General features: G+C 43.0%; 1 protein-coding gene across 3 annotated transcripts in view; it reads left to right on the forward strand.

Moving 5' to 3' along the window:
• PELI1 (pellino E3 ubiquitin protein ligase 1) overlaps positions 1-27276 on the forward strand; it is a 146410-nt gene that overhangs the window by 73379 nt on the left and 45755 nt on the right. Inside the window, exon 1 of one of the 3 annotated variants that reach the window (XM_073339507.1) lies at positions 17621-17915. The exons of the other annotated variants lie outside the window; for them this stretch is intronic. The gene's annotated coding sequence lies outside the window, so the exon portion shown is untranslated. Of the gene's footprint in view, positions 1-17620; positions 17916-27276 lie in introns of those variants that run through there. 3 annotated transcript variants of the gene reach the window in all.

The following is a 27276-nucleotide window of genomic DNA, read 5'->3' on the forward strand; positions in this document are numbered from 1 at the left end:
CAGGGTGCTTTGCGAAGGGTTTGCAATGCCTCATGGGGCAGGTACAGTGTCACATGATGCAGGTTTCTCAATCCCATCGTTCCATGGGCATCCTACTAAACTACCAGCCACTTTTCAACTGAAGTGGGGTAAGAGTGTGACAGGGAGCATATGTGGCGGAGAGAGACAAAGTGTGTGTTGGGGGAGAGTGAGAGTGTTGGCGTGCTGTCTCTAAGTTCAGACAGCAGCTGAAAGAAACCAATCCTGAGGCAGGGCAGGGAAAAGGGAACACCCCAACATCAGCCCCCGCCTCCTTCCCTGGCTCTGCACAGCACAGCAATCTCTCTCATACACATACATCCACCCCAGCCTCTGTGTGTTCCTAGTGTGGGACGGACAGTCCCATTTTGGGGGACTTTTTCTTATATTGGCGCCTATTACCCCTCACCCCCTGTCCCATTTTTTCACAGTTGCTATCTGGTAACCCTAGGAAGAGAGCAGGAGCATTCCACATTGATGATTTGCTCTTGGTTCCCCAAGCAGAGCCCCATGCACGGCTGTCGGAGCTTCGAAAGGGGAGGGATGCTGAGTCCAAAACAGTGAGCAGCGTGGCCACGGCAGGCATTGTGGGATACTGGGGGAGGCCAGTTCTGGTGATATAACAAATGGCAACGTCTACACTGATGCTTTATCGCTTTAACTTTGCTGCAAAAAGCCCTGTGCCCCTCGTGGAAGTGGTTTTATTTTGTCGCCAAACCTGAAGAGTTTTGTTGCCAAAAATGGCATTGCAGTGTGTACACCTCCACTGTTTTGCCGCCATAAGCTGCCTTTTGCCGACAAATCTCTGCAGTGTAGACAAGGCCGATATCACTTCATTTTACCCAGTTTCAGTGTTTGCCTGCTGTCCTTCATCCAAGTGGTGATCTCAGACAAGCCAGGGGATGGCGTTGCTTGCATTAGCAGTAAAGGAGAGGTAGAGCTGGGTGCCACCTGCGTAGACCCGGCATTTGAGGCCCTGGCATCCCACAATCCATACCCCAAAAAGTCTCATGCTTAAAAAATGAACATGATATAAAATTAACATGGAACCCATTAAATGAATTAAAGACAAAGTAACTGATAGGTCTCAAAATGTAATTGTAACTGGGGAATTGTCATTTAGCGGGCATGTTTCCATGGGGGTCCCACAGGGATCGGTTCTTGGCCCTATGTTATTTTTATTTTTATCAATGACCTGGAAGAAAACATAAAATCATCACTGATAAAAGTTTGCTGATGATACACAAATTGTGGGGAGAGGTGAATCATGAAGAGGACTGGTCACTGATTCAGAATGATCTGGATTGCTTTGTAAACTGGGTGCAAGCACACAATATGCATTTTAATATGGCTAAATGTAAATACATCTAGGAACAAAGAATGTAAGCCATATGTACAGAATGAGGGATTCTATCCTGGGAAGCAGAGACTCTGAAAAAGATTTGGGGGTAAATGTGGATAATCAGCTGAACATGAGCTCCCAATATGATGCTGTGGCCAAAAGAGCTAATGCAATCCTAGGATGCATAAACAGGGGAACATTGAGTATTTTACCTCTGTATTTGGCACTGGTGTGACCACTGCTGGAATATTGCATCCAGTTCTGGTGCCCACAGTTCAAGAAGGATATTGATAAATTGGAGAGGGTTCAGAGAAGAGCTATGAGAATGATTATGGGGTTAGAAAACATGCCTTATAGTGACAGACTGAAGGAGCTCAATCTATTTAACTTAACAAAGAGAAAGTTAAGGGGTGACTTGATTATAGTCTCTAAGTATCTACATGGGGAAACAAATATGTAATAATGGGCTCATCTGTCTAGCAGGGAAAGGTATAACACTATCCAGTGGCTGGAAGTTGAAGCTAGACATAGTCAAGCTTGAAATAAGGTGTACATTTTTGACAGTGAGTGTAATTAACCCTTGGAACATGGGTAATGGTGGATTCTCCATCACTGAACATTTTTAAATCAAGATTGTGTGTTTTGCTAAAATATCTGCTCTAGGATTTATTTGGGGAAATTCTATGGCCTGTGTTATACAGGAAGTCAGACTAGATGATCACAATGGTTCCTTCTGGACTTAAAATCTGTTTATGTAGATAGGTGTTAAAATGTTGGTGAGAGAATCAAGCCTTGTGGTACCCCACAAGCAAAGGTGCAGTTAGTTATCCATCACCACTGGCTGAAAGCATCCTGAGAGAAAGGACTGGACCAATTTCAGAGCATTCTCATTACTCCCTGCTATTAGTATTATTATTATTTATTTCTATTTCAGTAGCACCTAGAGGTCTTTATTGCAATCAGGGCCTGATTGTGTTAGGCACTGTAAAAATACTTAGTAAGTAACATTCCTTGACATAAAGAGCTTCCAATGTACACAGATCAGACTTACATAAGATGGAAGGGGAAAGAAAGGCAGAAAGAAAGGAAATAACTAGCCCAGGGTCACAGAGCAGGTTAGTTCATAGCTAGAGATTTGCTTGGTTTTCTTAAAGCCTAAATCTTGCATTTGCAAATTGGTGCCAACTCCCCATTTAGGACTTGATCCAAAGCATATCGAAGTCAATGGGAATCTTTCCATTCTGCTATAAATTACACCTGTGTAATTCCATCAAAACACCCCAACCACATGTAAGCCCCAACTCATGTGGAATCATTGAACCTCAATGAAAAGCTATGGAACTCAATCCCAAATGGGACTGCACAGGTTTGACTGAGGGCAGAATTTGTCCATTACGGTGTAATCCCATAGGCCTGATCCAAAGCCTATTGAAGTCAATGGAAGTTCCTCTTATAGAAGAACTGCAAGATCAGTCCTGTAATGGAAGTCATTCTTATTTTCCTTTTAGCTGTACACATGCCGCCAGAGTCATCCCAACCAAATAAGCATTAAGAGCCTGATCTGAAAACCAGGAAAGTCCATTATTTCCTTGGGCTTTGAATCAGGCACAAAGTGGAAAAACTATTGATTTTATGTTTTTGGCAAGAGAGTCCATTTTTGCTGGAAAGAAAGAAATGCATCCTTATTGGGACATAGATTCTATAGAACAGAGCCCTAAGTCTTTGAGTCATAAAGGTTTAGCTGTCTTATCAGAGCAAGCTTCTTCAGGCCACTTAAACATGAATACTTTAACTGCGTTCCCTTTCGTCCTTCCAACACACCCTATTGCCTTTGCTCGGACAAGGAAAAGAGAGTTCTGAAGGCTCCCAGCCCCCTCAGCTGAACTAAACTTGCAATATTTGGTGAGCATTTGAAAGCCTCATTTTCTGCAGTCACATGATCAGTTAAGACTCTCAACTTTCTTTTTTTTTTTTTTTTAAGTACATTTCTAGCCTCCGTGGTTCAGAGAAAAGTTTGGAAATGTGAACTCTCCCACCTCAAGAACCAGAAGACAAAAAAAAAAAAGCCAACATTTATTATTTTCAAATCTCATGATTGTTAAGCAAATCTCTTAAGTTTTAGGGCCTGCTCATGATTTCTGAACCTTTGGCAAAGCTGTAAAATGAGCACTGAAAAGCCAGTGATATGGTGTGGTCAGATGCTGATATCCTTGTCAGTTTACCACAAGCCATAATTTCAACCAAGCAGTTAGCTCGTTCCTTTTCTGCCTTGCCAACCGAAGAAATGCAATGATTCTGTTTACAAGTGTAATCAGGATTGAAATAAACTAAATCTGTTTTGAGAAACCCATTATTGGCCTCCTTGTCTTTAACTACTTTCCTTGAGGTAGCACCTCCTTCCCCTTTGTAAATTCAACCAGCCAGAGGATGTCGTGTTAGTCATATTTTGGAGTAAAAAACAAGTATTACTCTGTTACTGTTCAGCCAACTCACATGGCTTAAAATCATAGTTTTAACAGGCCTTCTGCCATATGAGGTCTCAGGCTGAGCGTACAAGGTTTTTTCCAAAATATGAAGAAAAAAATGTCTTTGGCTGCTTGTAAATTGAATGCAAACAAAAAACATGTAATAGTCTGATTTCATGTGCTTTCTTGGGATTCTAGAACTCAGAAGCAGCTTTGTTACTTTAACTTTGCACAGAGTGGGCTCCATTATTGTGACACTCCATACCTCAATGTAGTACCCTGGAACCTCCATTTTCACTGCTGTGATATGATTAGGATATGTTTTGTACAAAGTATGCCTTGTGAAGTATCATTTTGTAAATCTCGATCTGTTGAACAATAATCTGTTGGATTGTATGTGCAGTCATTGTATGTGAAGTTATGAAGTTTTGCTATGTGTGTGTTACTGAAATATGTTGTGAGGTTGGGAACACCCACAACCAGCCTTTCAGCTACAGCAAAGGAGTAGCTATCTATAGCCAGACCTTCATTAATGGCTCATCAACAAACAATCCACTATCCCAGAGGCGTCTTGGAAAAGGCGCAATGGAGACTGCTTGACCAATGCGGACTGCCTGACTCCCACCTCTCCGGATCTTTCTAGCAGCTGGAGGAAGGTATAAAAAGAGAGACAATGACATCATCACTTGGCCTATCTCTCTCCTCCACCCCCGTAAATCTCAACACCTGGAAGAAGGTCTGGAAGAAAAAGACTTTGAACTGAGGGAGTTTGGTCCCAGACTGGAAAAGGGTTCAGCCTGTGTACTGAAGAACTGTAAGCTTCTTGTACCATCTGTTGGGGTGAGAAAAACTGTTTGATTCAGCTCTCGCTTAGTCTAAAAGTTTAGGATTTAGAATGCGTGTTTATTTTTTATTTTCTTTTGGTAACTATTTCTTAAGGTAACCTTTGTGCCTACCACTTATAATCACATAGTCTATCTTTCTGTAGTTGTTACTTATTTTAATGTTTTGTCCTTACCAGTGAGTTTGTCTAAAGTGCTTGGGAAATCAGTGAAGGTTACAAAGGCTGGTGCATGTCCATTTTCATCGGATGCCGATGAAGTGAGCTGTAGCTCACGAAAGCTTATGCTCAAATAAATTTGTTAGTCTCTAAGGTGCCAGAAGTGCTCCATTTCTTTTTGCGGATACAGACTAACCCAGCTGCTACTCTGATCCCTATTGATGGTTCATGAGTGGCTAGGAGTTCATTCATGCGACTCGGTTTGGTGTGTCCCTGCCTGTGGATGTCTGTGTGAGTGCAGTGCCTGTCAGAGGCTTGTAGCTTGACATCAGCATCACAGTGTGAGAGACAGCCCAGGTTGGTGGGTTGGGAGGGCTCAGCTGTCCAACAGTCCAGGTTGCACCCCAGCGACCCAGTGACAATTACATAAACAATGGACCAGTATATCAGCTTAAATTCATTTGGCTCCCTCAACTTCAATGAAGCGACTGCAAATTATATCAGCTGAAGATCAGCCCCTTTTCTTTGCTATTTTCAAAAACTGAAGGCTAAGCAGAGTGAAGATTAAAAATCATCCGTACTGTGCGCACAGCTCAAATGTCTTCATTAATTTTTATAACATTTTAAAATACAGATAATACACAGCATCATGGCTTTAATTCATGATAGAGGCACGACTAGTCATCTGAACAGAGGATTTCCTGTATTCCTATCTGGGCTCTGAAACGCACTTGCTGTGTGGTATTGGGCTAAGTCATTTCACTTCTTTGTGCTTTGCTTTTCCCATCTCTGAAAGAGGGGTAATTCTTGCCAAATGTATACTTCCTATAAGTATGGTGAGGATTCATTAGTTAATGTTTATGAAGTGACTTGATTATAAGTGCTAAGTATTATTACATAACACAGCAGGCTGATATGATAACTCAGAGGCATAATATGTGGTTTTTATTTCACCTATTATACTTCTTAAGGATGACTTATTGAAGTCACACCTGCCCCTTCCACTCTGCCTGGGGTGCTGTGGGTTGTGTGAGAACATTATCAGCATGTCCTCATCTCCTGTGGTTCATTCTCTGAGGGAGGATGTGTGGAAATGCAGTAAGCCAATTCCACACATTCAAAAGTCATGCGTCAGCCCCCCCAGAAACCTAAGACTGGCTTAAAAATTAACAGAGTTTAAAAGAAATAACCACTTCTCCCCCCCAATTTTATTGTTTGCTTTCAGGTATTTTGAGCCTTTAGTGTTTACATTTTCAAGCTTTTCTCTGCAATCTTGGGGGCTAGAAACTTACTTTTAAAAAAACCTGAGTCTCATGGAATCACATGACTCCAGGAGCTGGGTCCTTAGAAAAACACCAAATATTGCAGGACTCTCAATAATATCATGAGTTGGCAACACTGTTTGGTCTGTCTCTAAAGACATGTTCTGTTCCCAGGCCTGTCCTTGGGACACTTACTACAAAGAGGTTCTCTTTCTCAAACTCTGAGATACACCTAAGATATGTTCATCAGTGGATTCCTCTGCTGTTGCTGTATGTACATGATGCACACCTACTACTCACATGCAAATTATCCCTCCTGGCGGCTAGGTGTTATAGAATCTACACTAGGCATTACATCACCCAGGTGACTTGCATACTGACGCTCTAGCTGGGGAGGCTAATTGTGGCTTGTCATGGCCTGTGGCACATGTGCAGTTCACCCAGCGCATGCCAGCGAGGTGATTGATGGCCAAGCCCCTCCCCATTCTGAATCATTTTTATAGTGTAATGAGTGTAACATACAGATGGTGTGAGGCAAGCTGACTGTGTGTGATAAGACAGATGGTTGCAGTCCATTGAAAGAAAGTGTGACCCTTGAATAAACTTTAGATCTGTGCCCACGTGACAATGAAATGTACATGCAGGCCTTTGAGGGCATACTCTACACAGCCTGTGGCAGTGAGCCTCCCAACCCAGACTGGGGCTTGTGCTTCTGTGCTAAAAAGAACTGGGTACACAGCACTTTTAGGTTGCGGCTCGGGCTGGGGCTCAGACTCTGAAGCTCACCGCCACCCTCCCAGGTGTCAGCACCCGAGCCGCAACATCAACACAGCCATTTTTAGCATGAGCTCTGCGAGCCTGAGTCTGTGGATCCAGGCTCGGAGGCTCACTGCCCTGGGCTGTGTAAACATACGGCAGTCTGCAAAGAGGCAACCAACATGCCCATTATTCTATGCACTCTAGGTGAAATTCATCTCTCTGCATAAAGCCAAATAACCATTTAAGCCCTACTTGGCCCCTGTTTTGAAGTGGAAGAATGCAGCCACTGAGTAGCTGCACAGAGTAGCAATTATTCATGGGAGCTTGTCTATACTTGAAGTAAACTGAGCTGGTACAAATTGCGGCTTTCCATGACTATGTTTGGAGCCTGCATCAGTACACAGACACTGTTTGCTGGCCACCAAGGACTGAAGCCCAGGTATCGGCAGAGCTTTAATTCAACCTGCTGTAACTCCCAGGCAGATTTCCAAATAAAAATCCACCCCAACATGAAGGGAGCAAGGTGTGGGAAATGTGGCCCCCGGAATCTTCTTTGCAGCTCTGTCCCTACCCCCTTCCCTTTCCTATGGATGTGAAGCCTTGAGTACAGAGCTGAACTTCCATGGTGCCTGGGCTGAGTGAAGAGAACACAGAGGAGCCACAGCACTCCCCACTCAATGGGTTTGGGGAAGTGTCCACCTCAATTTGCTACCTCCCCACCACATGGTGTGTAGGCCTTCGTGTGTGTTTTTGTGAGTGGTTTATTACATTTCCCAGTACTGTGAGAGCCCGGGCTAGATGATCCAATGTATTGCAAAATTAACCCACTCACTGTACTTTGCAACTGTGTGTGAGTTACAACCAAAGGCCAGTCCTGGTGTTTTTAAAGGGAAAAGATTAGGATTTGACTTATATATTGTGGGTAGGGTGACCAGATGTCTTGATTGTATGGGGACAGTCCTGATTTTTGGGTCTTTTTCTTATATAGGCTCCTATTAACCCCCAACCCCCGTCCCGATTTTTCACACTTCCTGTCTGGTCACCCTAATTGTGATTTAGGCAGTCAGGAGCCTAAGGCTAATTGAAAATCAACACAACTTAGATGCCGAAGTGCCTCAGGGCCAAATATTTAAAGGCATTTAGGCACCTCGTGGGATTTTTAAAAGCACCTAGGTTCCTAACTCCCTTTGATTTCAGTGGGGGTTAGGTGCCCGTGAAAATCCCAGTAGGCACCTCTAGGGGCTGCTGTGGCCAGCTAACCCTGCTCTATGACACGGCCCCTTTAAGGAACAGGTGTTTAGGGGAGCAGCAGACAAGCTGGTGAATGGGGTCAGGTGTTAACCAGCGAGCTATCTCCTGAACAGGGTAAAAACTCTGGGGAGAGAGAAGGGAGGCTCTGTGAAGCAGGGTTGGAATGTGGCTACTGCTGGGTTGGAAAAGCTGGCTTCAAACAGTACACAGCCCCAGAAGGAAAGGCTGTGGAATACCTTGACCAGGAGAAGGGTCTGGGCCTGAGAGGCCACAGGGGACTGCATCTTTGTAGAGAGTTTAATAAATGGGATCCCAGGAAGGGGAATATTACTATAAGTCCTTTGGGCTGTGAACAGGTTTGTTGAGAGAAGCAAGAGGGAATGGAGGGTACTGTGCCTGCAGGGTCATGTTGTCCCATGACCGGGAGTGCTCTGGGTTAGCACCCTGCTACAGCACCAATCAAATACCTTTAAAAATCTGGCCCTTGAGCACTTTTGAAAATGCGATTCATCCCCACCTCCATTTTTTTTGCTTGAAAGCGTTCTGGAGGCACTGTGGTAATGATGAGCAGGCCACAGCCAGCAGAAATGGCAGGCACGATCTCCAGATACTATGATGATGGGTGCTATATAAAATGCTTAAACAGCAGACATTTCCCACTTCTGCCTTTTCCTCTAAGGACCCATCTTGGGGAGGAAATGGGAGCCACTGTTATGGGGACCTGATATGTTCACACAGAGAGAATAAATTAACAGTGTCGTGGAATGTAGGGATTCTTGCAGCAGAATTTGGTCCCATTGTGAATTAGGACTTCAGCATCATGCCCCAACTTTCTGACTAATGTACATTGAAATGGCTGAAGTATTATTCACCCAGCAGACTAACAGTTTCCAATGCAAATGCCAGCACAACTGTAACTAAATGCTACTGATGGCACAACAGCAGAATATACGTGCATTGCTCTCTCAATCATTGCAATTTTCCATCAGAAAGTTCCCTTTGAATTCATATCTCTGCAAATAGACCTCAAGAGGTTGGATGTTTGCTTATTAACTTACAGCAAATTACACTTCTAACAAGTTGAGAAGAACGTAATTTAATCCTCATTTGTGACCAGACTGATTGATTGCAATGATTACACATCCACCTACTTACCGGGTATGAACACTGCCACAGCTGCGGTGCACATTCACGTCTGCTAAAAAGTAATGGTAAAGATGAGATTGACTCGTTGGTTTGGTGTGATTTCTAGTTATGAAGTTGAACTGTTAAGGGACCACATACTCTTTTGGGTTTATAATATACTCTCTGAGTCAGAAAGTATCATATTTTTTAAACCAAATATCTGATAACCATTGTAATTACTGTGCTCCTTAGCTAGCCTTTTGTTACAAAGCTGCAACCTTACACCAGCCAACTGTACTGTAAATCATGACTTGCATGATAAAGAGTTCATCTTTTACTTGCAAAGTAAAATATTTTCTTGCATCTGAACTCTGACTAATGATTTAATTACAGATCACCATGTAGAACTGAGGTGATTATCTAGTTAAGCATGAATTGCAGAACATCACTGTAATGGGAGCAGTTGTCCACTACGTCAGAATATTTAGTTTCAAAGTTTCAGCTCCTCATAAAATGTTTTCTGTAAACTTGGTTTAGATTTGTGCTGTTTTAAATAGAAAATCAATTAATATAAAATAAGGCAGGCAACTCGAAGCTCCCCTGGGGAGCTGCAGGGGTCCCTTTTGAAGTAGAAAGGGTATGTTTCCACAGCACGAGGCGGAGGCTGGATTGAGGGAGCTGTGGGAGGGTCTGTGTACTCCCATGACAGTGTGAAGTTCAGTTCCAGAAGAATAACCGCTATAGCATTGGACAGGGGGTGAATAGGGGCTGTGCCAGGGAAGAAGTGGGGGCTGCATGATCTGGGCAGTGCAGTGGAGAAGTGTTGAGGCCATACAGGGTTACCTCAGCCCTTAAACTGAATTAGTGGAACCACTTAGGGTGTATCTACACAGGGATGGTAAACTGTGACAGGCCCAGGTCAGATGACTGGGGCTCTCAGGGCTTGGACTCCAGGGCTGAAAAATCGCTGTGTACACATTTGAGCTCAGGACCCCGCGAGGTGGGAGGGTCCCAGACCTCGGGCTCCAGCCCAAGCCCAAATGTCTACACAGTGAATTTTAGCCATGCCGCAGGGCTTTTATCCACATGTAGACATACCCTAAGTGGTATGTCTAATACTGCAATTAGACATCCCAGTCCCCTACCTCACAGGGTCCTAGAGCCTGGGTGCCAGCCTGAGCCCAAATGTCTACATTGCAATTAAACTGCCCCTCAGCTTGAGCCCAAGTCAACTGGCACAGGCCAGACCTGGGTTTTTAATTGCAGTGTAGACATACCCTTAGTGACTTGAGATGAGGACTCCTTTCCTCTCGCCCCCTCTGGCATCCAGTGCCTGGTCTACTACTCAGAGTTTGTACTGGGTCCCAGATTCTGGGTTGTAAAGCAGTTTAGAAAGACATAATAGCTGAACAATAGTCCTTACTGCTTCTTACTCACCCTCTGTAGCTGCAGAAAGATCATAGAAACATATGTTCTTTGCTGGGAACAATAGAGGCTTCCATGTGTCATTTTATGTTGCCTCTGATTCAAAAAGCCTGTTAGACACAAATGCCCGAACAGTATGTGGCTGTCAGAAAACAGAAACTGTTCATTTAAATATCAAAGACAATTTCAGTGCAGTGTTTTCCCATGTAACAACTTTATATTCCAATGCTGCAAGGCAAATGGGTCCCAGATGAAATGGCTCAGCAGACAGGGTATTCCATATAAGAGAGCTGGTCTAAAATTAGACCCACAGAACCAACTTTATTTTGGTTCTGGGTGTGCTCATCTTGTCTGTTTTGTTCCTGGACAAGAAAGATTCTTATATATTATAGCACCATGCTGTCTAGCCAGAGTGGAGCAGGCTGGGGGGTTGGGGGGGGAATAATGTGAAATGTACCACGATTACAGAGAAAATCAGCCCCCCAGGCTTGTTGCTGGCAGGTAGCTCAGTTAAGAAGTCTGGACTTTAGCGATGGCTTCCATTGAACTTAGTGGTAGTTTTACCATGGACTGCAAGCTTCTTTTTCAGGGGGAAGTTGTTAGGTGTTTTTCATGGTTAGGGAGACGTCTTTAAAAAAATGAAAGAAACCCCATTTTGGGACTGCCAAACTTGACTATATCCTCAGTTTCTTTTAAGCCTCTATAGAAAACCCTTTTGAGGATTAGGACTGAAACTGTTCCTCTTAGAACAAGAAAAGTTCTGGAAAGTTGACTGGTTCTTAAGAAAATGAATAAGCAAATTGCCAGGACAATGGAATCAAACTGATGAATGAGCAAGGGTTTTTTTTAGGCTGATACAAAGGCAAATGAAAGGTAGCAGTGATGAAGTTCACCTAAAACTTAACCATAAACTATTTGTTATCTAATAGGGAATTAGCCCAGAACAGAACTGTGAGCCATATGTTTCTGTGGCTTGTAGACTGAACACATAGCAGAAGTTACTACAAAACCCAAAATTCTATGCACAAGATGATAATTTTTACTTGGTCTGGCTGCCAAAGCAACTTCCAGCATAAAACTGTCCCCATCCAGAAAATCAGAAAACTCTCCAAAAAGGGATGCGAGTTGAATAAAATGTGTGGGGAGCCTAGCGAAGGCCAAAGTGCCACTTTGATACATTATACAGAAAAGTGACAGCAAATCAGCGATGCTCTGAGCAGCAATGTGCAGTCAAAATCCACACTCACTGTGGCAAGATATAAGTAATTAATTCGGTGGATACCTAAGCATGCAGGGGCCATTTGACAATGGTGTGTGTATAGGGGTGCAAACATCACAGATTGGAAGGGTCAAGGAAAAGATCTGTCCCCCTACTATAGACACGACATGCTGGATCTTCCCACACACACAATAAGCAGGTTTCTTTAAATCTCTTCTGTGGCTGAGATTTTACTTACTAGAACATCTCAACTGTTAGTTACTATATGGTCTAGCAGACTGAGCACAGGACTGGAATCTGGGATCTCCTTAATTCTTGCTAAGGTTCTGCCCCTGAATTGCCTAGGGACGGTTTTCAACTCTCTTTGCCTCGGTTTCCCCTGCATAAATTGGGGGTGATAATACTATATGTTCATGTATCTACTTCACAGGTATACGGTGAATGATTCATTATTTAAGGTATGTGCAGTGCTTTGAACTCAGATTATTATATAAGCCCTAAGTATTACGAATAGTTATTATAACAACACAAGCATTATTTTCCCATGCTGCAAACTAACTTATTCAGCAGATTTTTGCAGCTTCTAATCTTTCCCTTACCTGTTTACCACAGAGAGAAGCACATAGCCCAGTGTAAAGAACAGGGGAAGTTGTCTACTTAATATTTTGCCACTGCCCACTTTTTCCTGTCCTGGTGGCAGCACTTAATACAACAATCTCTCCCTACCCCTGCCTCACTGCAATCATCCTGGTGTCACACGGACACACACATGTTCATTCAGTTAGTCACATACATTTTGTTCTTCCTCAGTTGCACATGTGTCTCTCCCTGACAAGATAGAGAGGCATGTTCTCCATGGAGTTAATGGGAGTTTTGTCACAGACTTCACTAGGAACTGGAAACTGGTCCCATAAAAACAGGAAGTGAGCCCCGTGGAAGATATGGAAGTATATCACCTCCAGGTCTCTCAGCCTCTCTTTAAAAAATCCAACACAAAGTAAATTCAAGATCACAATCATTAGGACTGTGTCTACCCTAGTTTATGTCCTGAAATATGATCCACAAACGCTAACTCCAGTGGTAGCAAAATAGGAGTACTAGTACAGAGAAGACACCACTGGCCACAGGTGTTTTCAATACTATGGGATCAGTCCTGCAAGGTGCTGAGTAAACTGGCTCAATCTAGCCAAGCACTTAAGCATATGCTTAATTTCAAAGGGACTAATCAAGTGCATAAAATTAAGCATGTGCTTAAGTACCTTGTTGGATCAGAGCCAAACTGCTCAAACCAAAGGGTCCCACTGATTTTTATGGGCGTGGGTCCAATGTCATCTAATCCCCCTGGTCAGTTCTACACAACATGGTGCTAAAAATACATGTGGCCACCATCACCATGTCAATACCAGCACTCTGCTGCTGCTACATCAAGTGCTAGCAAAGATGGACATTTTTTAGGAAAAAGCCCACTGTAGAAAAGGCCCATAATAAAAGGCACACCTGTATATTTGTTCCCATATACAGTACCAAATGCACAGTTAGTTTCACTGTGTAATTCACAGTTATCAAATCATAATAATTTAGTATACAATATATTACATATAATATACTAAAATAATTATTTGTGGTGCACCTAGGAGTCCAAGTCATGGACCAGAACCAATTTGTGCTATAACCAGGGTAGTAAACATGTAGTGGGGAGATAAATAAGTGCTATATACTGTTTAATTTCCCCCCTCCCTTCAATTATTCCATCAGGCGTTTCCTTCAGATAAAATAAAACATGTTATTTGAAATTAATTATAAAAGAAAATGTTCCAAGGAATTTTATTTTTTTTTAATTCAGATTTTGGTAGTGGTTTTCTACATATGAAAAAAATCTGGTCCATTGAAATTTATTTATGTATATTTAAATATATACAAGAAAGAGAAAATAAGATCAGAGGTCACATTCAGTTCATGATTTCCCGTAAGCTGGGGAAAAAAATAGAACAAAGTAAACTGATGTGTTCTTTTTTTCCACAACCACAAGGGTACTTCAGGTGAAATAGTACTCTAGTCATTCAGAGTATGAATTTTGCCCAGACCAAGTGATCTATGAAAACTGATATAATAATCATCAGCAATAATGCTAGAGTAGTGGTGTGATATACAAAGGCAGAGACCTTTAATCTCTCTCTCTCTCTGTACTTTCTGTATGTATGTCCCTGTGTATATATACACACACACACATATACACAGACACATTTGGGCAGGATTTGGCAGCCTGCCATCGCCATGATATCCACCATTATTCATTTCACTCATGAAAAGAAGTAAGATTGGGAAAATACAAAACTACAGGTCCCAGTTCATTGTGTCTTAACATGAAATGCGTTAAGCTTTTTTCATTTTTCATGGTAGTTGCTCTGTTCAGTGTGTAGATTTGAATCACAAAAAGAACTTTCAACACTACTACATAGCTCCTTTTAGGAAAAGGTGAGGAAAGTATCTATATTTATGTGGTCATAAGGAAACACTCCCTCGTTGTCTATGCAAGACTCTAGTGAACATTTTAATGTAGAATCCATGCAATTTTGTACACAGTAACATCAGTGAAAGAGGAAACAAAAGCTCTGCCATGTAAATAGCCCACAGAAATCAGAATCTCCCTCACTAACCTAACCAATGCATACAACAAAGTAGGGTGTAGCAGCTGAAATCTAAAGATTTTCACCTACTTTATCTTTCTGGGTCTGTCAGCCACCCTCACACACCCCAGCCCTCACTCCTGACTTCAAATATATCTGCCATATGTAACCCAAGTTCCTCCTCTGTATCTGTAGCAACATGCTAGAATCCTCCCTCTTCCTCCCATCTTTGGGATGAGAGTAAACCAAAGGTCTTAACTGTTTATGCAAAAACAAAAGGAGTTCTTGTGGCACCTTAGAGACTAACAAATGTATTTGAGCATAAGCTTTGTGAGCTACAGCTCACTTCATCACTGTTTATGGTAATTAAAGACCCTAAGGCACTTTTTACACAAAAGAGAGGGGTTAACCTCAACCAAATTACAGCTTGGGTAAGTTTCAGAGTAGCAGCCGTGTTAGTCTGTATCCGCAAAAATAAAAGGAGTACTTGTTAGTCTCTAAAGTGCCACAAGTATTCCTTTTCTTTTAGCTTGGGTAAGGATAGTCTTCCTACCTACTTTTCCCCTTGTAGTTTCAAATGGATAAAATATCCTTCACTTCTCTCCCAAACTGCTGTGTAGTGTAACTCTGTGCTTTGGCACAGTTGATATATTTTGTCTGAGGGATAGTTATATTTAATTGGTGGAAGAAGTGATTCCTATACATGGCATGTACTAGTTCAGTTCAGTTTGCTCTGGGATAAAAAATGCTATACAAATAGGGGTTAAAGTATAAAGGAAAGTGAAAACAATGCTTCCCCACTCATTGTGTGTTTGAACAGCATCTAGTACAATGAGATCTCAACTAGGCACTCTGGCTACTGTACTATACATAATTATTAATAATTGATATTCATACATCGGTAGTTGGTATGTACATATTTGTGAGTGTGTATCATCGTTCCCACTACAATGATCAGTTACTTGTCATATCATACCACCATCTCAGGTGTAGCTCATGGGAATTCTCATACATCACTGAATAATCATTTAATAATTTCACTCTCTCTGTTTAAATATGTAAGTTGCTGAAGCTGTTGTCGATGAATCACAGCTGGTGCCTTTTGTATCTGAGTCAATTCTTTTCCTACCTTCTATTTCATTGCTTCATTGTGGGGTGCCTAACCTATGTAATGCTGAAGGGTCTATTAGTAGTATTCCAGGATCCCAAAAATCATGCCTAATTTTTATATACATATACATCCATTTAAACCAATTACAGATACACACAATCATTGTATTTACTTGTATGTTCCTTGATGGAAAAAGGGAAAAGTTAGTTGTTTGTGTTCACCAGGAATAAAAATCTGGAGTTGATCAGCTTTTTATTTTCTCTCTATAACTATAGGGAGATGAGAGTCATGGTGGGATGTATTTTAAGACTTCATAGACCATACCGGGCCTTGGGATGCACACTGTGTCTCTGATTAATTGGATGGGGGAAGGAACCTATAAAATCGAATCATAATATTTTGCATTTATATAGGGCCTTTTGTCTGAGGATCTCCAAGCTCAAACATTTACTAAGACTCATAACCCCTCTGTCAGACAGGTAAGTTGTTCTCCTCAGCTGTGGGTGAATTGTGGCACTGGTAAATTAAATGACCAGCTGCTGTTCTGGATTTTTTTCTCTGGAATTGTCCAAATTCAGCAAAAGCAACCCAGGGCTCAACAGAGTCCTAACATTACTTTTGAGAGTCACACAGCATCATCCTCACATGATTAAGTTTGTATCATAGCGTGGCATTTGCCTCAGATGTGACTAGGTTGTTTTACATCAAATCCTTGTGGCTCAGCAGTTGGATTCGTAGCTCTGCCATGGACTTGTTGTATGACTTTGGACAAGTCAGTCTCTTTGTCCCTGTTTCCCACTCTATAAAATGGACATCGGAGCAATAATACCCGCACCCAGGGCTAAGATGACCGCCTTCTTTTCAAGGAAATTAATTACAACTGCACAAAAATATGAACCCTCCCCTCTCTGAGGCCAACCCCCACCCCTGATTTATTTATTTATTTTAAACATGATTATTAAGTCAATTGTGATTTTTTTTAGGCTTGTTTTGTGACTTTCAAGCGCTTGACTTTGGCAGTGCTACTCCAGTCAGGCATCCCCAATTGGTAGTTGCTTCACAGTGCATTGCTCTGAGACTCCCGTGGGCAGATGCGCTCAGCTCGTGTGGCATCAGGCTTCTCAAGCCACTGCCCTGGCTTCCCTGGGCAGATGCAGGTTGGATACAAACAAGAGGAAGTCTCCTTTTTCACTCAGTGCACAACTAACCGATGGAACGTATTTCCATGGGATGTTCAGAGGTGGATTAGGGATTTGTGGGGCCCTGGGTCAGAGCAAGTGGGGGGCCTCTCCCCCTCCCTTCTGCCTGCAATCCCCCCCAGCCCACCTGTTGGGGAAATGGGGTCAAAACACAGGGGCTTTCCCCACCCTGTCCCCTCACCCAGTGCTCCAGGTGGGGAGTGGGGTTGGGATGCAGGGATCTTTCCCAACAGGAGCACTGGGTGGGTGGAGCTAGTCGCGGGGACACCCATTTTTCCAGGGGGCCCCAATGGGCCGGGGCCCCTGGGCACGGGCCCCGTTGGCCCAGTGGCTAATCCGCCACTGGGTGTCATGGCCAAAAAGCATAACTGGGTTCAGAAAAGAAGGAGATAAGCTCACAGAGGAGAGGTCCACCAAGAGCTGTTATGGTGTGGGGGACACCCAATGCAGAGGGATTGGGACGAGACCCCCCGCCTCTGACTGCCAGGAGCGGGGAGTGGAAGACGGGATGGATCACCCCATAGCTGCCCTGTTCCACAGGCTTTCCTGAAGCTCTGGCACGGGCCAGGGTGGGAGCCAGCCTGCTGGGCTCCGCTGGCCCACGGCCTGCCCCACAGCCCGGCAGCTCCTGCACCCGCCACCCAAAGGGCTGGGAACCTCCTCTGGCAAAATCAACCCTCCCCCGCCGTGAGGGCAGAGACTAACCACCCAAGGGGTGGGGGAGGAAAAAAAAGAACTACAACTCCCATGATCCCCCGCGCGATGGCGCGGGCTGATGCGGTCACCGCGCCCCGCCCACCCGGTGGGGTGTCGGAGCCGCCGCTACCGCCGCCGCAGACCCAGAGCGCTGGAAGCTCGTTGGCGGTTGGAAGCTCGCGCTCGCGTCCGCCTCGAAGCCGGCCACCAAGGGAGCTCCCCGGTCCGCGCCGCAGCCCTGCCGGTTGAGCGGGAGGCGCTCTGGGCTCCGCGCCCCAGCCCGGAACTTCTCCGCCCTCCCCCCTTGCCGGGGGTCTGGACCCGTAGCGGCGGGGGCGCGCCTCCGGCCGCGGGGCTCTCCGCCGGGGTTCGAGCCGCGCGGAATCGCGACGGTGGGCGCCGCTGGTTTGGGCCGGGTGAGTGTGGCGACTCTCGGCCGGTACGTGTTAGCTGGGGGGGCGGGGGGGGGGGCAGGGGTCAGAAATCCCCCCCCCCTCCCCTCCCCACCGCCGGCTGCCTCTGGTGCACCCCAGCCGTCCCGGGCACGGTGACGGGCGCGTGGGTCTGTGCCGACACCTGCCTGCCTGGGGAGCGCTGCCAGTGCCGGTCCTCACGGGAAGTTCCCCAGGCACCAGAGCGTAGCCGACCCCCGCCGCCGCCCCTGGCCGAGCTGGGCGCGCTGCGGAGCGCGGCCCTTTGTCACGGAGTTGCCGCTGAGCCCAGCGCCTCCGGCTTTATTTGACTCTTTCTAAACTTGACTTGGCTTCTTTGCCCCCACAACGAGACGCGCCTGCTGAGCTCGGACTTCATTTCCTTTTGCACACACCCCGGTTTGAAGCCAGTTAGTGGAGTGGCATGGGAGCAGACGGGTGAAAACAAAACAAAGGGGGGTTTTGTTTGCGTGTGTTAAGCTGCAAGTCTTTATTTTCCTGTATGACAAAATATTTCGCCACTGTTTACTTGGGACGATTCCCCATAACCGATAGGGAAACTGAATTGGTATTCTATTCTGTCTATTGTCAAGCTTCCTGAGAACGACAATGTACAGACCTATTTTTCTGTGCCCTTCTCCTGTGTTTTATGGCTCGTTTACAAAGGATCTGTGATCCAACACAACTTTAGTTTGCTAGAAGAAACAAAATTGTGCGGCTTCCATCCCCACACTTTTTACAGGGGTAAGCAGTGTATTTGCAGAGGTAACATGATATCGGGGAGACTGGACACTATTATAAAAAAGGAGATAAATTTAAAAGGCAGAGAGGAAGAACAGCTATATTTTCAGATGTGATTCCTTCCCATTCTCCCCTCCTCCTCCCCCCCCAAATATCTTTTAACAGGAAGAGTGGCCAATACTTTTATACTGATGATTTTTGGCTTTCGTTTAAGTAAATTTTACTCAAAACCTGCAGTTACCTTGATCTCTGCTACACACAGTCCCTTGCGTGTATACACGCCTGCTGTAGTTTAACAGTAGTACTTCCCCCCCCTTCATATTACCTTCAAAGGTCTTGCATTTGTTTTTGTTTTATTGCTTGGACTGACAGTTTAAAATCCACCGCTTTGTAATATTTTGTCATTTTAGTTGGCAATAGACAGAACTGCAAAGGTTGCCCCGAACATGCTCAGCAAAATGATGATTTTTCCCCCAAATCTTGAATTTGCAAGGTGGGGGAGGGAGAAGATTTGAGTTTCCTTTTTTTGTGCACATAAAATGTTGCAAAATAGAAAAGTTGTAGTGTCCTGCTACCATGATTGGATTTAGCACTTTGTATGCTGTAGATGTGTTTTGGGAAACCTACACTGAAGGTTTCCTGTGCAAGTTTCCTGGATTATTTATTTTTATGAGTAGAACATGATTCATATTAAGAAATTAAAAAAAAAATCTTTTATTTGTAAATCCTCTTCTAGGCCCAGATTTTCAAACGTGACTAGTGATTGTGGTTGTCTCAATTTTTGTGTGCCCAACATAAAATGTCTTTTAAAAAGGCCCAATTTTCAAAAATTGCTGAGTACCCACAGTTTGAAAATCAGGCCCCTTTGAGGCTCTCAAGTTGGACATCTAAAATAGTTAGTTACTCTTGACCGAAGTATATAATATGGTTAATAATGAATTTTAATAATCTAGAATTAGCCAGCAAAGAGACTTAGTTTTTATGCGCCAGTTTTTAAACTAATTTTATTTTAGAGGACGTAGAATATCATTACTGTTGTTTTTGGGAAGTGCATAATTGGGGGGCATTAAATCGGATATAACTTGATTTGATATCTTACTTATGTAGCTAAAGTATTCAGGTCTAGGAGGTACAGCAAGTTAATGGTTTTCTCCTGTCAAGAAGCCCAAAACTGAAAACAGGACTGTTTAATGTCTGGGTTGAGGTACAGTGGTAGAGCTGTGTAGGACAAGTGAGCACAGCATCTGTCTCAGGCCAACAGTATTTGTACCTCCCTTTTGTGAGTAGTAAATCTAGTCCTAATATTTTTTCTATAAAAAGAAAAAAGCCTTGTTTAAAAAGAATTGTGGAATACAACAAGTAAGCTAGTTTGAAAATTAAGGCCATGTCTAAACTACAAAATTAAGTCGACCTAACTTACATTGGTTACTAAATCGCTCATATGGGTGCACATTGGGCTTCTTGTTTTGGTGGTTCATGCCCTCACCAGGAGCACTTGTATCGATTGTATTGTTGGTGTGGGGCATTGTGGGACAGCTTCTGAAAGCCAGTAACAGTTGACGTAATCAACACAATGTCAGCGTAGACACTGCATCGACCTAATTACATCGACCATGACCATATGCCGCTCAGGGAGCTAGTGTTACTAAATTGGCATAGAGAGCTTCTTACGTCAGTGGGAGCCAAATTTAAGGGAAGACTCTTCCACAGCTAGGTTGAAGCAAAGCAGCGTATGTTGACCTAAACCTGTCGCGTAGACTAGTCCTAAAGCTGTTTACAGATACTGATCTCTTCATTGATTGAAAAATGGGATGGAGAGTTGACATTGATTTTTCTAGTTAGGGGCAGTGTCAAAAATCAAACTCCTCCAAACATTCATTTCAGAGTGCAGTAAAGTAGTATACAGCAGTTGCTTCATAATAGCTGATGTCCTGCAAAAGGCTTAAGCCTTGAAGTACTGTGTTGTTTGTACAAAGAGGCTACTCTGGCACTGCGTACCTTATTGCTTAGATCACAAAAGCTCTCTGACTGTAGATGGTGTTAACAGAGAAAGCCCAGATCGTTTGTTTCCAAACTTTCATTCCTTAATCTCTATATTCACAACTGCACTGACAGATTGTCGAAGGAAATGACAGCAAAAAGCTGGTGTAGGAACTAGGTCAAGCACTGCTAAATACTGCTGAGCCAGTTTCAGTGGAACAAAATGAGCATGTTTCCATCTGATCTAGTTTTTCATTTCAATTTACTTGTCACAAGATACATGTGTATATTATATACTGTAACCAGAGGCCATTAGTTTCACTAAAATTGGTGTTGCACCCTTGATTTGGTACTTAGTGTATCTGGGTAGACAGAGTAATGGTGAAGGAGGTAAGAGTTTTTTCATTTGTCTTAAGGGCCAAATCTGATGAGATTCCAAGCACCCACAACTCCCGTCAAAGTCAGAGTTGGGGGTGCTCAGCAGCATACAGACTTGGACCATATGTTCCTTCCTTTTCTTCTCCTCTGCGCTGCCACTACTCTTCTCCTTGATGTTACTAGATTCTGAGATATTGTAGTTGCGGGGAGGAGAGAGGGACAGGGAATTGACAAATACACACACCACCCTCATGTTTTCACCCCACCACAGAACAAAATATATTGGTATTCTAGATCTCTCTAACATTTTTCCAATAGACCTGACATAATTCATCAGCACAAACTGCTTTAAAACAGTGTTTCTAGTTTAACCTACAGCTAGTAATGATGCATTCAGAAATCATGTCTTGTGTTTTTATTCTGTTTTTGTTGTTTTTTTACTGGAAATTCCTGAAGAAACAAAAAACTCCTTTATGACAGGCCCAAAATAATATTAAAAAACTTAAAATATAATGATAAAAGAACCGAATCTTGGTCTGTTGCCTTTTTCAATTTAAATGTAGGAAGAATCCTATGTTTCCAACCTAGAAAAATGATGGTCTTGAATGAACCCTTGGCAGATTCAGAAAAGAACATATTAAATATAATTTGAAAATAATTAAATGTATGGTAAGTCACTTTCAAAAACTGTGTATGCTGTCATGGATCCCATTGGTAGAGAGACATATGCCACCTGCATTCTAACCATCTTCCCTTTTGCTTCACTTGTCTCAAATCTGAATATGATTGGTCTGTGAGGAAGAGTATTTAGGAGTCACTGTCTTGCTGGCTTTATAAAGTCTTACCAAACCTTTGATAGAACTGTTGTGGGGGAAAATAGTAATCTTCTTTAGAACCCAGCATGTTCTGTTTGACCTCCAATAGTGCTGAGCCAAATCAGGCCCTTGCTCTCAGTGGGAATGGTGCACCCCAGCCTCATGATGAAGTGTAGTGATGTGATATCCTTCCCAAGGGCACAGTTTACACACACACCTGTGATCTCTGATCCCATGCCAATATCTAGAATGTGGCCAGCTAGCTGAAGTAAACCACAAACACTCCCCTTCTGCTCTCTAGTGGAGCAGGCTGCAGCAAATTTCAGCTATGCATCTCACAGAGGCTGATGAGACTCTTGGTATGCCCCTCTGCATATTGGCGGTTCAGCAATTTCAGCCAAGTTGTGTTTTTTCCAAGTACTAATATTTAGGCCTGTAATTCATTAATCACATAAGCCTCCGTCTTATCAAAGAGAGGGTTAAGAGGTGACTTGATCATGGTCTGTAAGTACTGACATTTCTGATAGTAGAGAGCTATTTAACCTAGCAAACAAAAGCATAACAAAATCCAGTGTCTGAAGCTAGATAAATTCAGGCTAGAATTGAGGAGCAAATTCTTAATAGAGAAGGTAATGGACTATTGGGACAGTTTACCTCAGGAAGTCTTTAAATCAAGCTTGATTGTCTTTCTAAAATGATTGTCTAGCTCAACCACAGGGTGGTATGGCTTTGATACGGGAATTGCTGGGTGAAATTCTATGGTCTGTGTTATTCAGGAGGTTAGACCAGATAATCATAATCAGGGGTGGCCAACCTGAGCCTGAGAAGGAGCCAGAATTTACAAATGTACATTGCCAAAGAGCCACGGTAATACATCAGCAGTCCCCCAGCGCCTCTCACCCACTGGCAGCCCCACTGATCAGCGCCTCCCCTTCCCTCCCTGGTCAGCCATTTTGTGGCGTGCAGGAGGATCTTGGGGGGGGGGGGGGGGTTGGAGGTGAAGGAGCGAGGGCATAGGAAGGGCTGGAGTGGGGGCAGGGCCTGTGACAGAGCCAGGGGTTGAGCAGTGAGCACCCCCCGGCACATTGGAAAGTTGGCACGTGTAGCTCCAGCCTCTGAGTTGGTGCCTATATGAGGAGCTGCATATTTACTTCTGAAGAGCCACAGGTTGGCCACCCCTGATCATAATGATCCCTTCTGGCCTTAAAAACTACTAATCTATAATGATCCTTGCTAATCAAACTTGTCCCTTTAAGCAACTCACCATAAATGATTATAGTCTCCCTTGTGCACTAATTCTTCCACTTGGACATATTTAGCCATTAGTCTTTCAAGTATACTTTACAAACATTAAAAATCCCCACCTTTTCCTTGAGATAGGCACCCCCATTTTACACATGAGGAAGGGGAGTGGAAACTGAGGCACAAAGAATAGGGGCCTGGTATTGTATCCATTAAAATCAGTATGTGTGTCCCCATTAATGGGGGTGTGGGGGGCAAACAGGGATAGGCCTTAAGTGCTTTACCTCAGACATTCATTAAATTAGTGCCAGAACCACTATTAGAATTTAAGGAACCAGAAACTCCAGATCTTGTGTTTGGATCACACCTCTCTAGGGAAGACTGTAAATTTGCACCATCTTTGACTGTTTTCTCCACCCTGAATCATTGTTCAATGTGTTTTTGTCATCAGTAGGGCCTTAACACATTTGTGATTCATTTTGGTCAATTTCACAGTCATAGAATTTTTAAAACAGTAAATACCATGATTTCAGCTATTTAAATCTGAAATGTCATGGTGTTGTATCTGTAGGAGTCCCTGACCCAAAAGGGGGTTCTGTGGTTTGCAAAGTTATTGTAGGGGGGTCGCATTATTGTCACCCTTGCTTCTGTGCTGCTGGTGGCGGCAGCACTGGCTTCATAATTGGGCTGCCAGAAAGTGGCGGCTGCTGAGTGGGAGCCCAGCTCTAAAGGCAGACCTGTCAGCAGCAGCAACACAGAAGTAAGGATAGCATAGTATGGCCAGCAGCCGCTGATCTCCAACCACCCAACTCTTAAGGCAGCGCAGCCGCAATGCCCCTACAAAAGCTTTGTGACACCCCTTCCCCCATAACCTCCTTTTGGTCTGGACCCCCAGTTTGAGAGAGACTGATCTCTCCTGTGAAATCTGTATAGAATAGGGTAAAAGTACCGAGAAGACCAGATTTCATGGTCCGTGACACGTTTTTCACGGCCGCGAATTTTGTAGGGCCTTAGTCATCAGTAGTGTTAACAACTTAAATGCTAGGTTTGTAGCCAATATAGTTGTAAACTTGTCTGAGTACTTCACTTAGATCCTCTGCTTTTAAAAATAAAATTCATATTAAAATATAAAAGAAGTGGCCTCTAAGGAATTTACCAAGAAGGGTCGTGGGCTTTATTTCGGTTAGTGCACTTTCAGGTTCTCTGCACGTTGATCGCTACTCTTTTGTATCTTTAATGCTACCTTAATACACCCTTTCCATTTTTCTAATGTTTTTACATTTCACTGCCATTTATGCAAGGATGTGGATTGTTTTAACAGTGTTTCAACACAAGGTTCAACTGGGAAAATATGACAACAGAACTGTCACTTCATGTAGCTAAACCAAATGTCTGGTATGTGATTAGGAATCTTTTTAAAATGCATCACACATGTGGCTTACTATAGAGTAATTCACTTCCTTTTAAAGAACTTGTAGCTTATTTTCCTTCTATTATGCATCTCTTGGGATAAGCTGCTAATTCTAAAAATATGTCAGTTCTGCTGTTTCCCATCATCCGCTGTAACTTTTTGCTTCTCCTTCATTTGGCATTAGTTTGTTTTTGTCCCTGAGCTGCTTTAAATACTCTAAGGAATGCTTAAACATGGTAGAAAATAAAATGCAGCTTGTAATTCAAGTTGTTATGATTGGATCATTGTTTCCTTTCATTGGATAATCAAAGGTAACTTTAAATGTTCATTTCTAAATGTGGGAGTGTACAGTATGTTTAGTGCAGTAGACATTACTTAACTTAAGTGAGGTATATTTTTGGTTCATTTTTTAAATGGACTACACAATACTTTTTTTTTTTTTTTTGGAAGGCTAGGGCTCGACACTTGTTTCTGAGTTGGGGGTGAGACTGTTATGTTGTCCAATAACTCATGAGATTTTTAAAATCTGTAGCATTTGTTGTCGTATGGAAGAAAAGCCTTGTATTTCCAGGTGTGAAACCAAAGTCTAGTATCCACTGAGCCACTGCTTCTGCATTAGTGTTACTGAGTAATCCATCATTGTAATTCAGCTGCAGTTTTAGAAAGCCAAACACCACTTTCAGAACTCCACAAAATACAGACAGCTTTCACAAATCTGTGTGATCATTCCATGGGCCAAACTTGTTGATTGCATATCGACTTGGAAGGTAGTCTTCCTATCTCAGAAAATGAATATAGTCTGGCATTCTTTCTTCTGTAATTTATTTAGTAGATAACCTGAGCTCAATCCTAGGCTACAGCCTCACGCTCCTACCCCAATTTCTGCCATGAGTGAATTGTAATTAAGGGAGTTTTGTGTTTGGATGAAGGGTGGATTAAAAGGGAACTGTATATACTCGTTCATAAGCCGAATATTTTTGGTAAAAAAATGACGCATCAAAGTGGGAGTCGGCTTATAAACAGGTCTACACCAAAATCTGATGATTTTAAACTCTATGAAATCATCAGTTGGGAGCATTGGCTGGGAACGGCGAACTGCAGCCACAGGGAGCTCAGGGGCTCTATTCCTGCAGACGCTCCAGGTAAACAAAACGTCCCAACCCACCAGTGGCTTACCCTGACAGGCCGGGAGCCAAAGTTTGCCAACCCCTGAAATATAGGTTCAGCTTATGAAAGCGTCGTACAGTTTTTACTATTTTCACCTATCCATCTTGGGGGGTCAGCTTATAAATGAATGGGCTAATGAACGAGTATATACAGTAATCAATCTCAACCTCTGGTGAAAGCTCTAGAGTACATGGACTCATGTTTGCTGTGCCACCTTGAACAAATGTGTCTGTAGAGTGACATTTAAAGTGCTTTTGCCCCCTTTATTGCTTCATAAGAGTATAAAGAGAACCTCACACACCAGTGCTGCCTTTTTCCAGAGAAGTTACTTTCAATTTGTTTTTTACCTGAAAAATAACAGGTATTATCTACTCAATTTTTGAGAAAGGATTGGATTATTGGAGAACTAGTGAGATTATTACATCAATAGTGACGGAAAACAGAGCAATTGAGACTGGAAGGGATAGTAGCCAAACCAATTAAAATCTTTTTAATACCTATACATCAAACTTCTGAAATACATCTGTGAGGAAATACATTTGTTAAAGATTCACCCAGGCTCCTTCAGTTAAGGGCTAGGAGATATTCTCTGGACCTCCAAGGAGACCACAAGCAAAAACAGTGCAGACAATTTAATGTTCTCTATATATTTCTAAGATAAGATCTTTCAGGCCTTTTTTTAAGTAATCATTGACAATTCTTACGTTACCTGTTCTTCCAGCATGGGTCATAAAAGAGATCAAAATTCTTGAGCTGTCATAAAATGGGCTTGCAGAAAGAATGAATTTGCTTATCTGAACTATGTAGATAGGAGCCTCATCCTTTTCCTACCTCCGTCCCTTCCTTCCTTCCTGAGTAGTAATTTCAGTAATCATGCGATTAGAATGCTAACACTTATTGGATAATGACAATGTTTTATGTCATGTTTCTGTACATGCTAATATGAGTAAGCATATTATCATATGTAATTGTTCTCTTTTTATATTTTGGAGCTGGTAGAACAGGTTACATAATGTATCTACATTAAAATCCTAGACAAACAACTGATCACTCATTTCTTTCCCTGGTTCTGCCCACAGCTTTCTGAGTAGCAGATATGAAACAGAGTAGATTCTTGTAAACATCACACTGTTGCTGGGGAAAATTATAGGGACCCCATGAAGACAATCTAGCCAGCTTCAGTAATTATGTAGCTTTACTTGCTGCACCCGTTTCTGAGTCCTGCTGCCAATATTGGCAGTTTCGTAATTGTATTTTTCCTATTTATAATATTTCCTCGCTGCTCTGAAAGACCCACACATTCAGCAGGGGAAACCCCTGACTATATAGGGGAAACTGTGTCTCTAAAAATAGGGAAACAGTATCTTTTTCTGATCTTTCCGTTACTGAAATCTTGAGTTACACTAGGTTTTGGAGAGGAGCTGATTTAAGTTGGCAGTGGCTCTATGAACAGCAGCAGAAATACCTATCTGATCCAAGATGGTGAAAGGAGAGTTAATCCTTGCCTTTTCTTACAGCCAGGAGAGGCTGGGAAGACTAATAGAAGTGCATGTGTGGTAGGGAGAAGCAAAGAGCTCATATCTTCCAACAGGTAGGGTGACCAGATGTCCCG

Source organism: Lepidochelys kempii, chromosome 3 (genome assembly GCF_965140265.1).
Source record: "Lepidochelys kempii isolate rLepKem1 chromosome 3, rLepKem1.hap2, whole genome shotgun sequence".
NCBI classification, from domain to species: Eukaryota; Metazoa; Chordata; order Testudines; family Cheloniidae; genus Lepidochelys; species Lepidochelys kempii.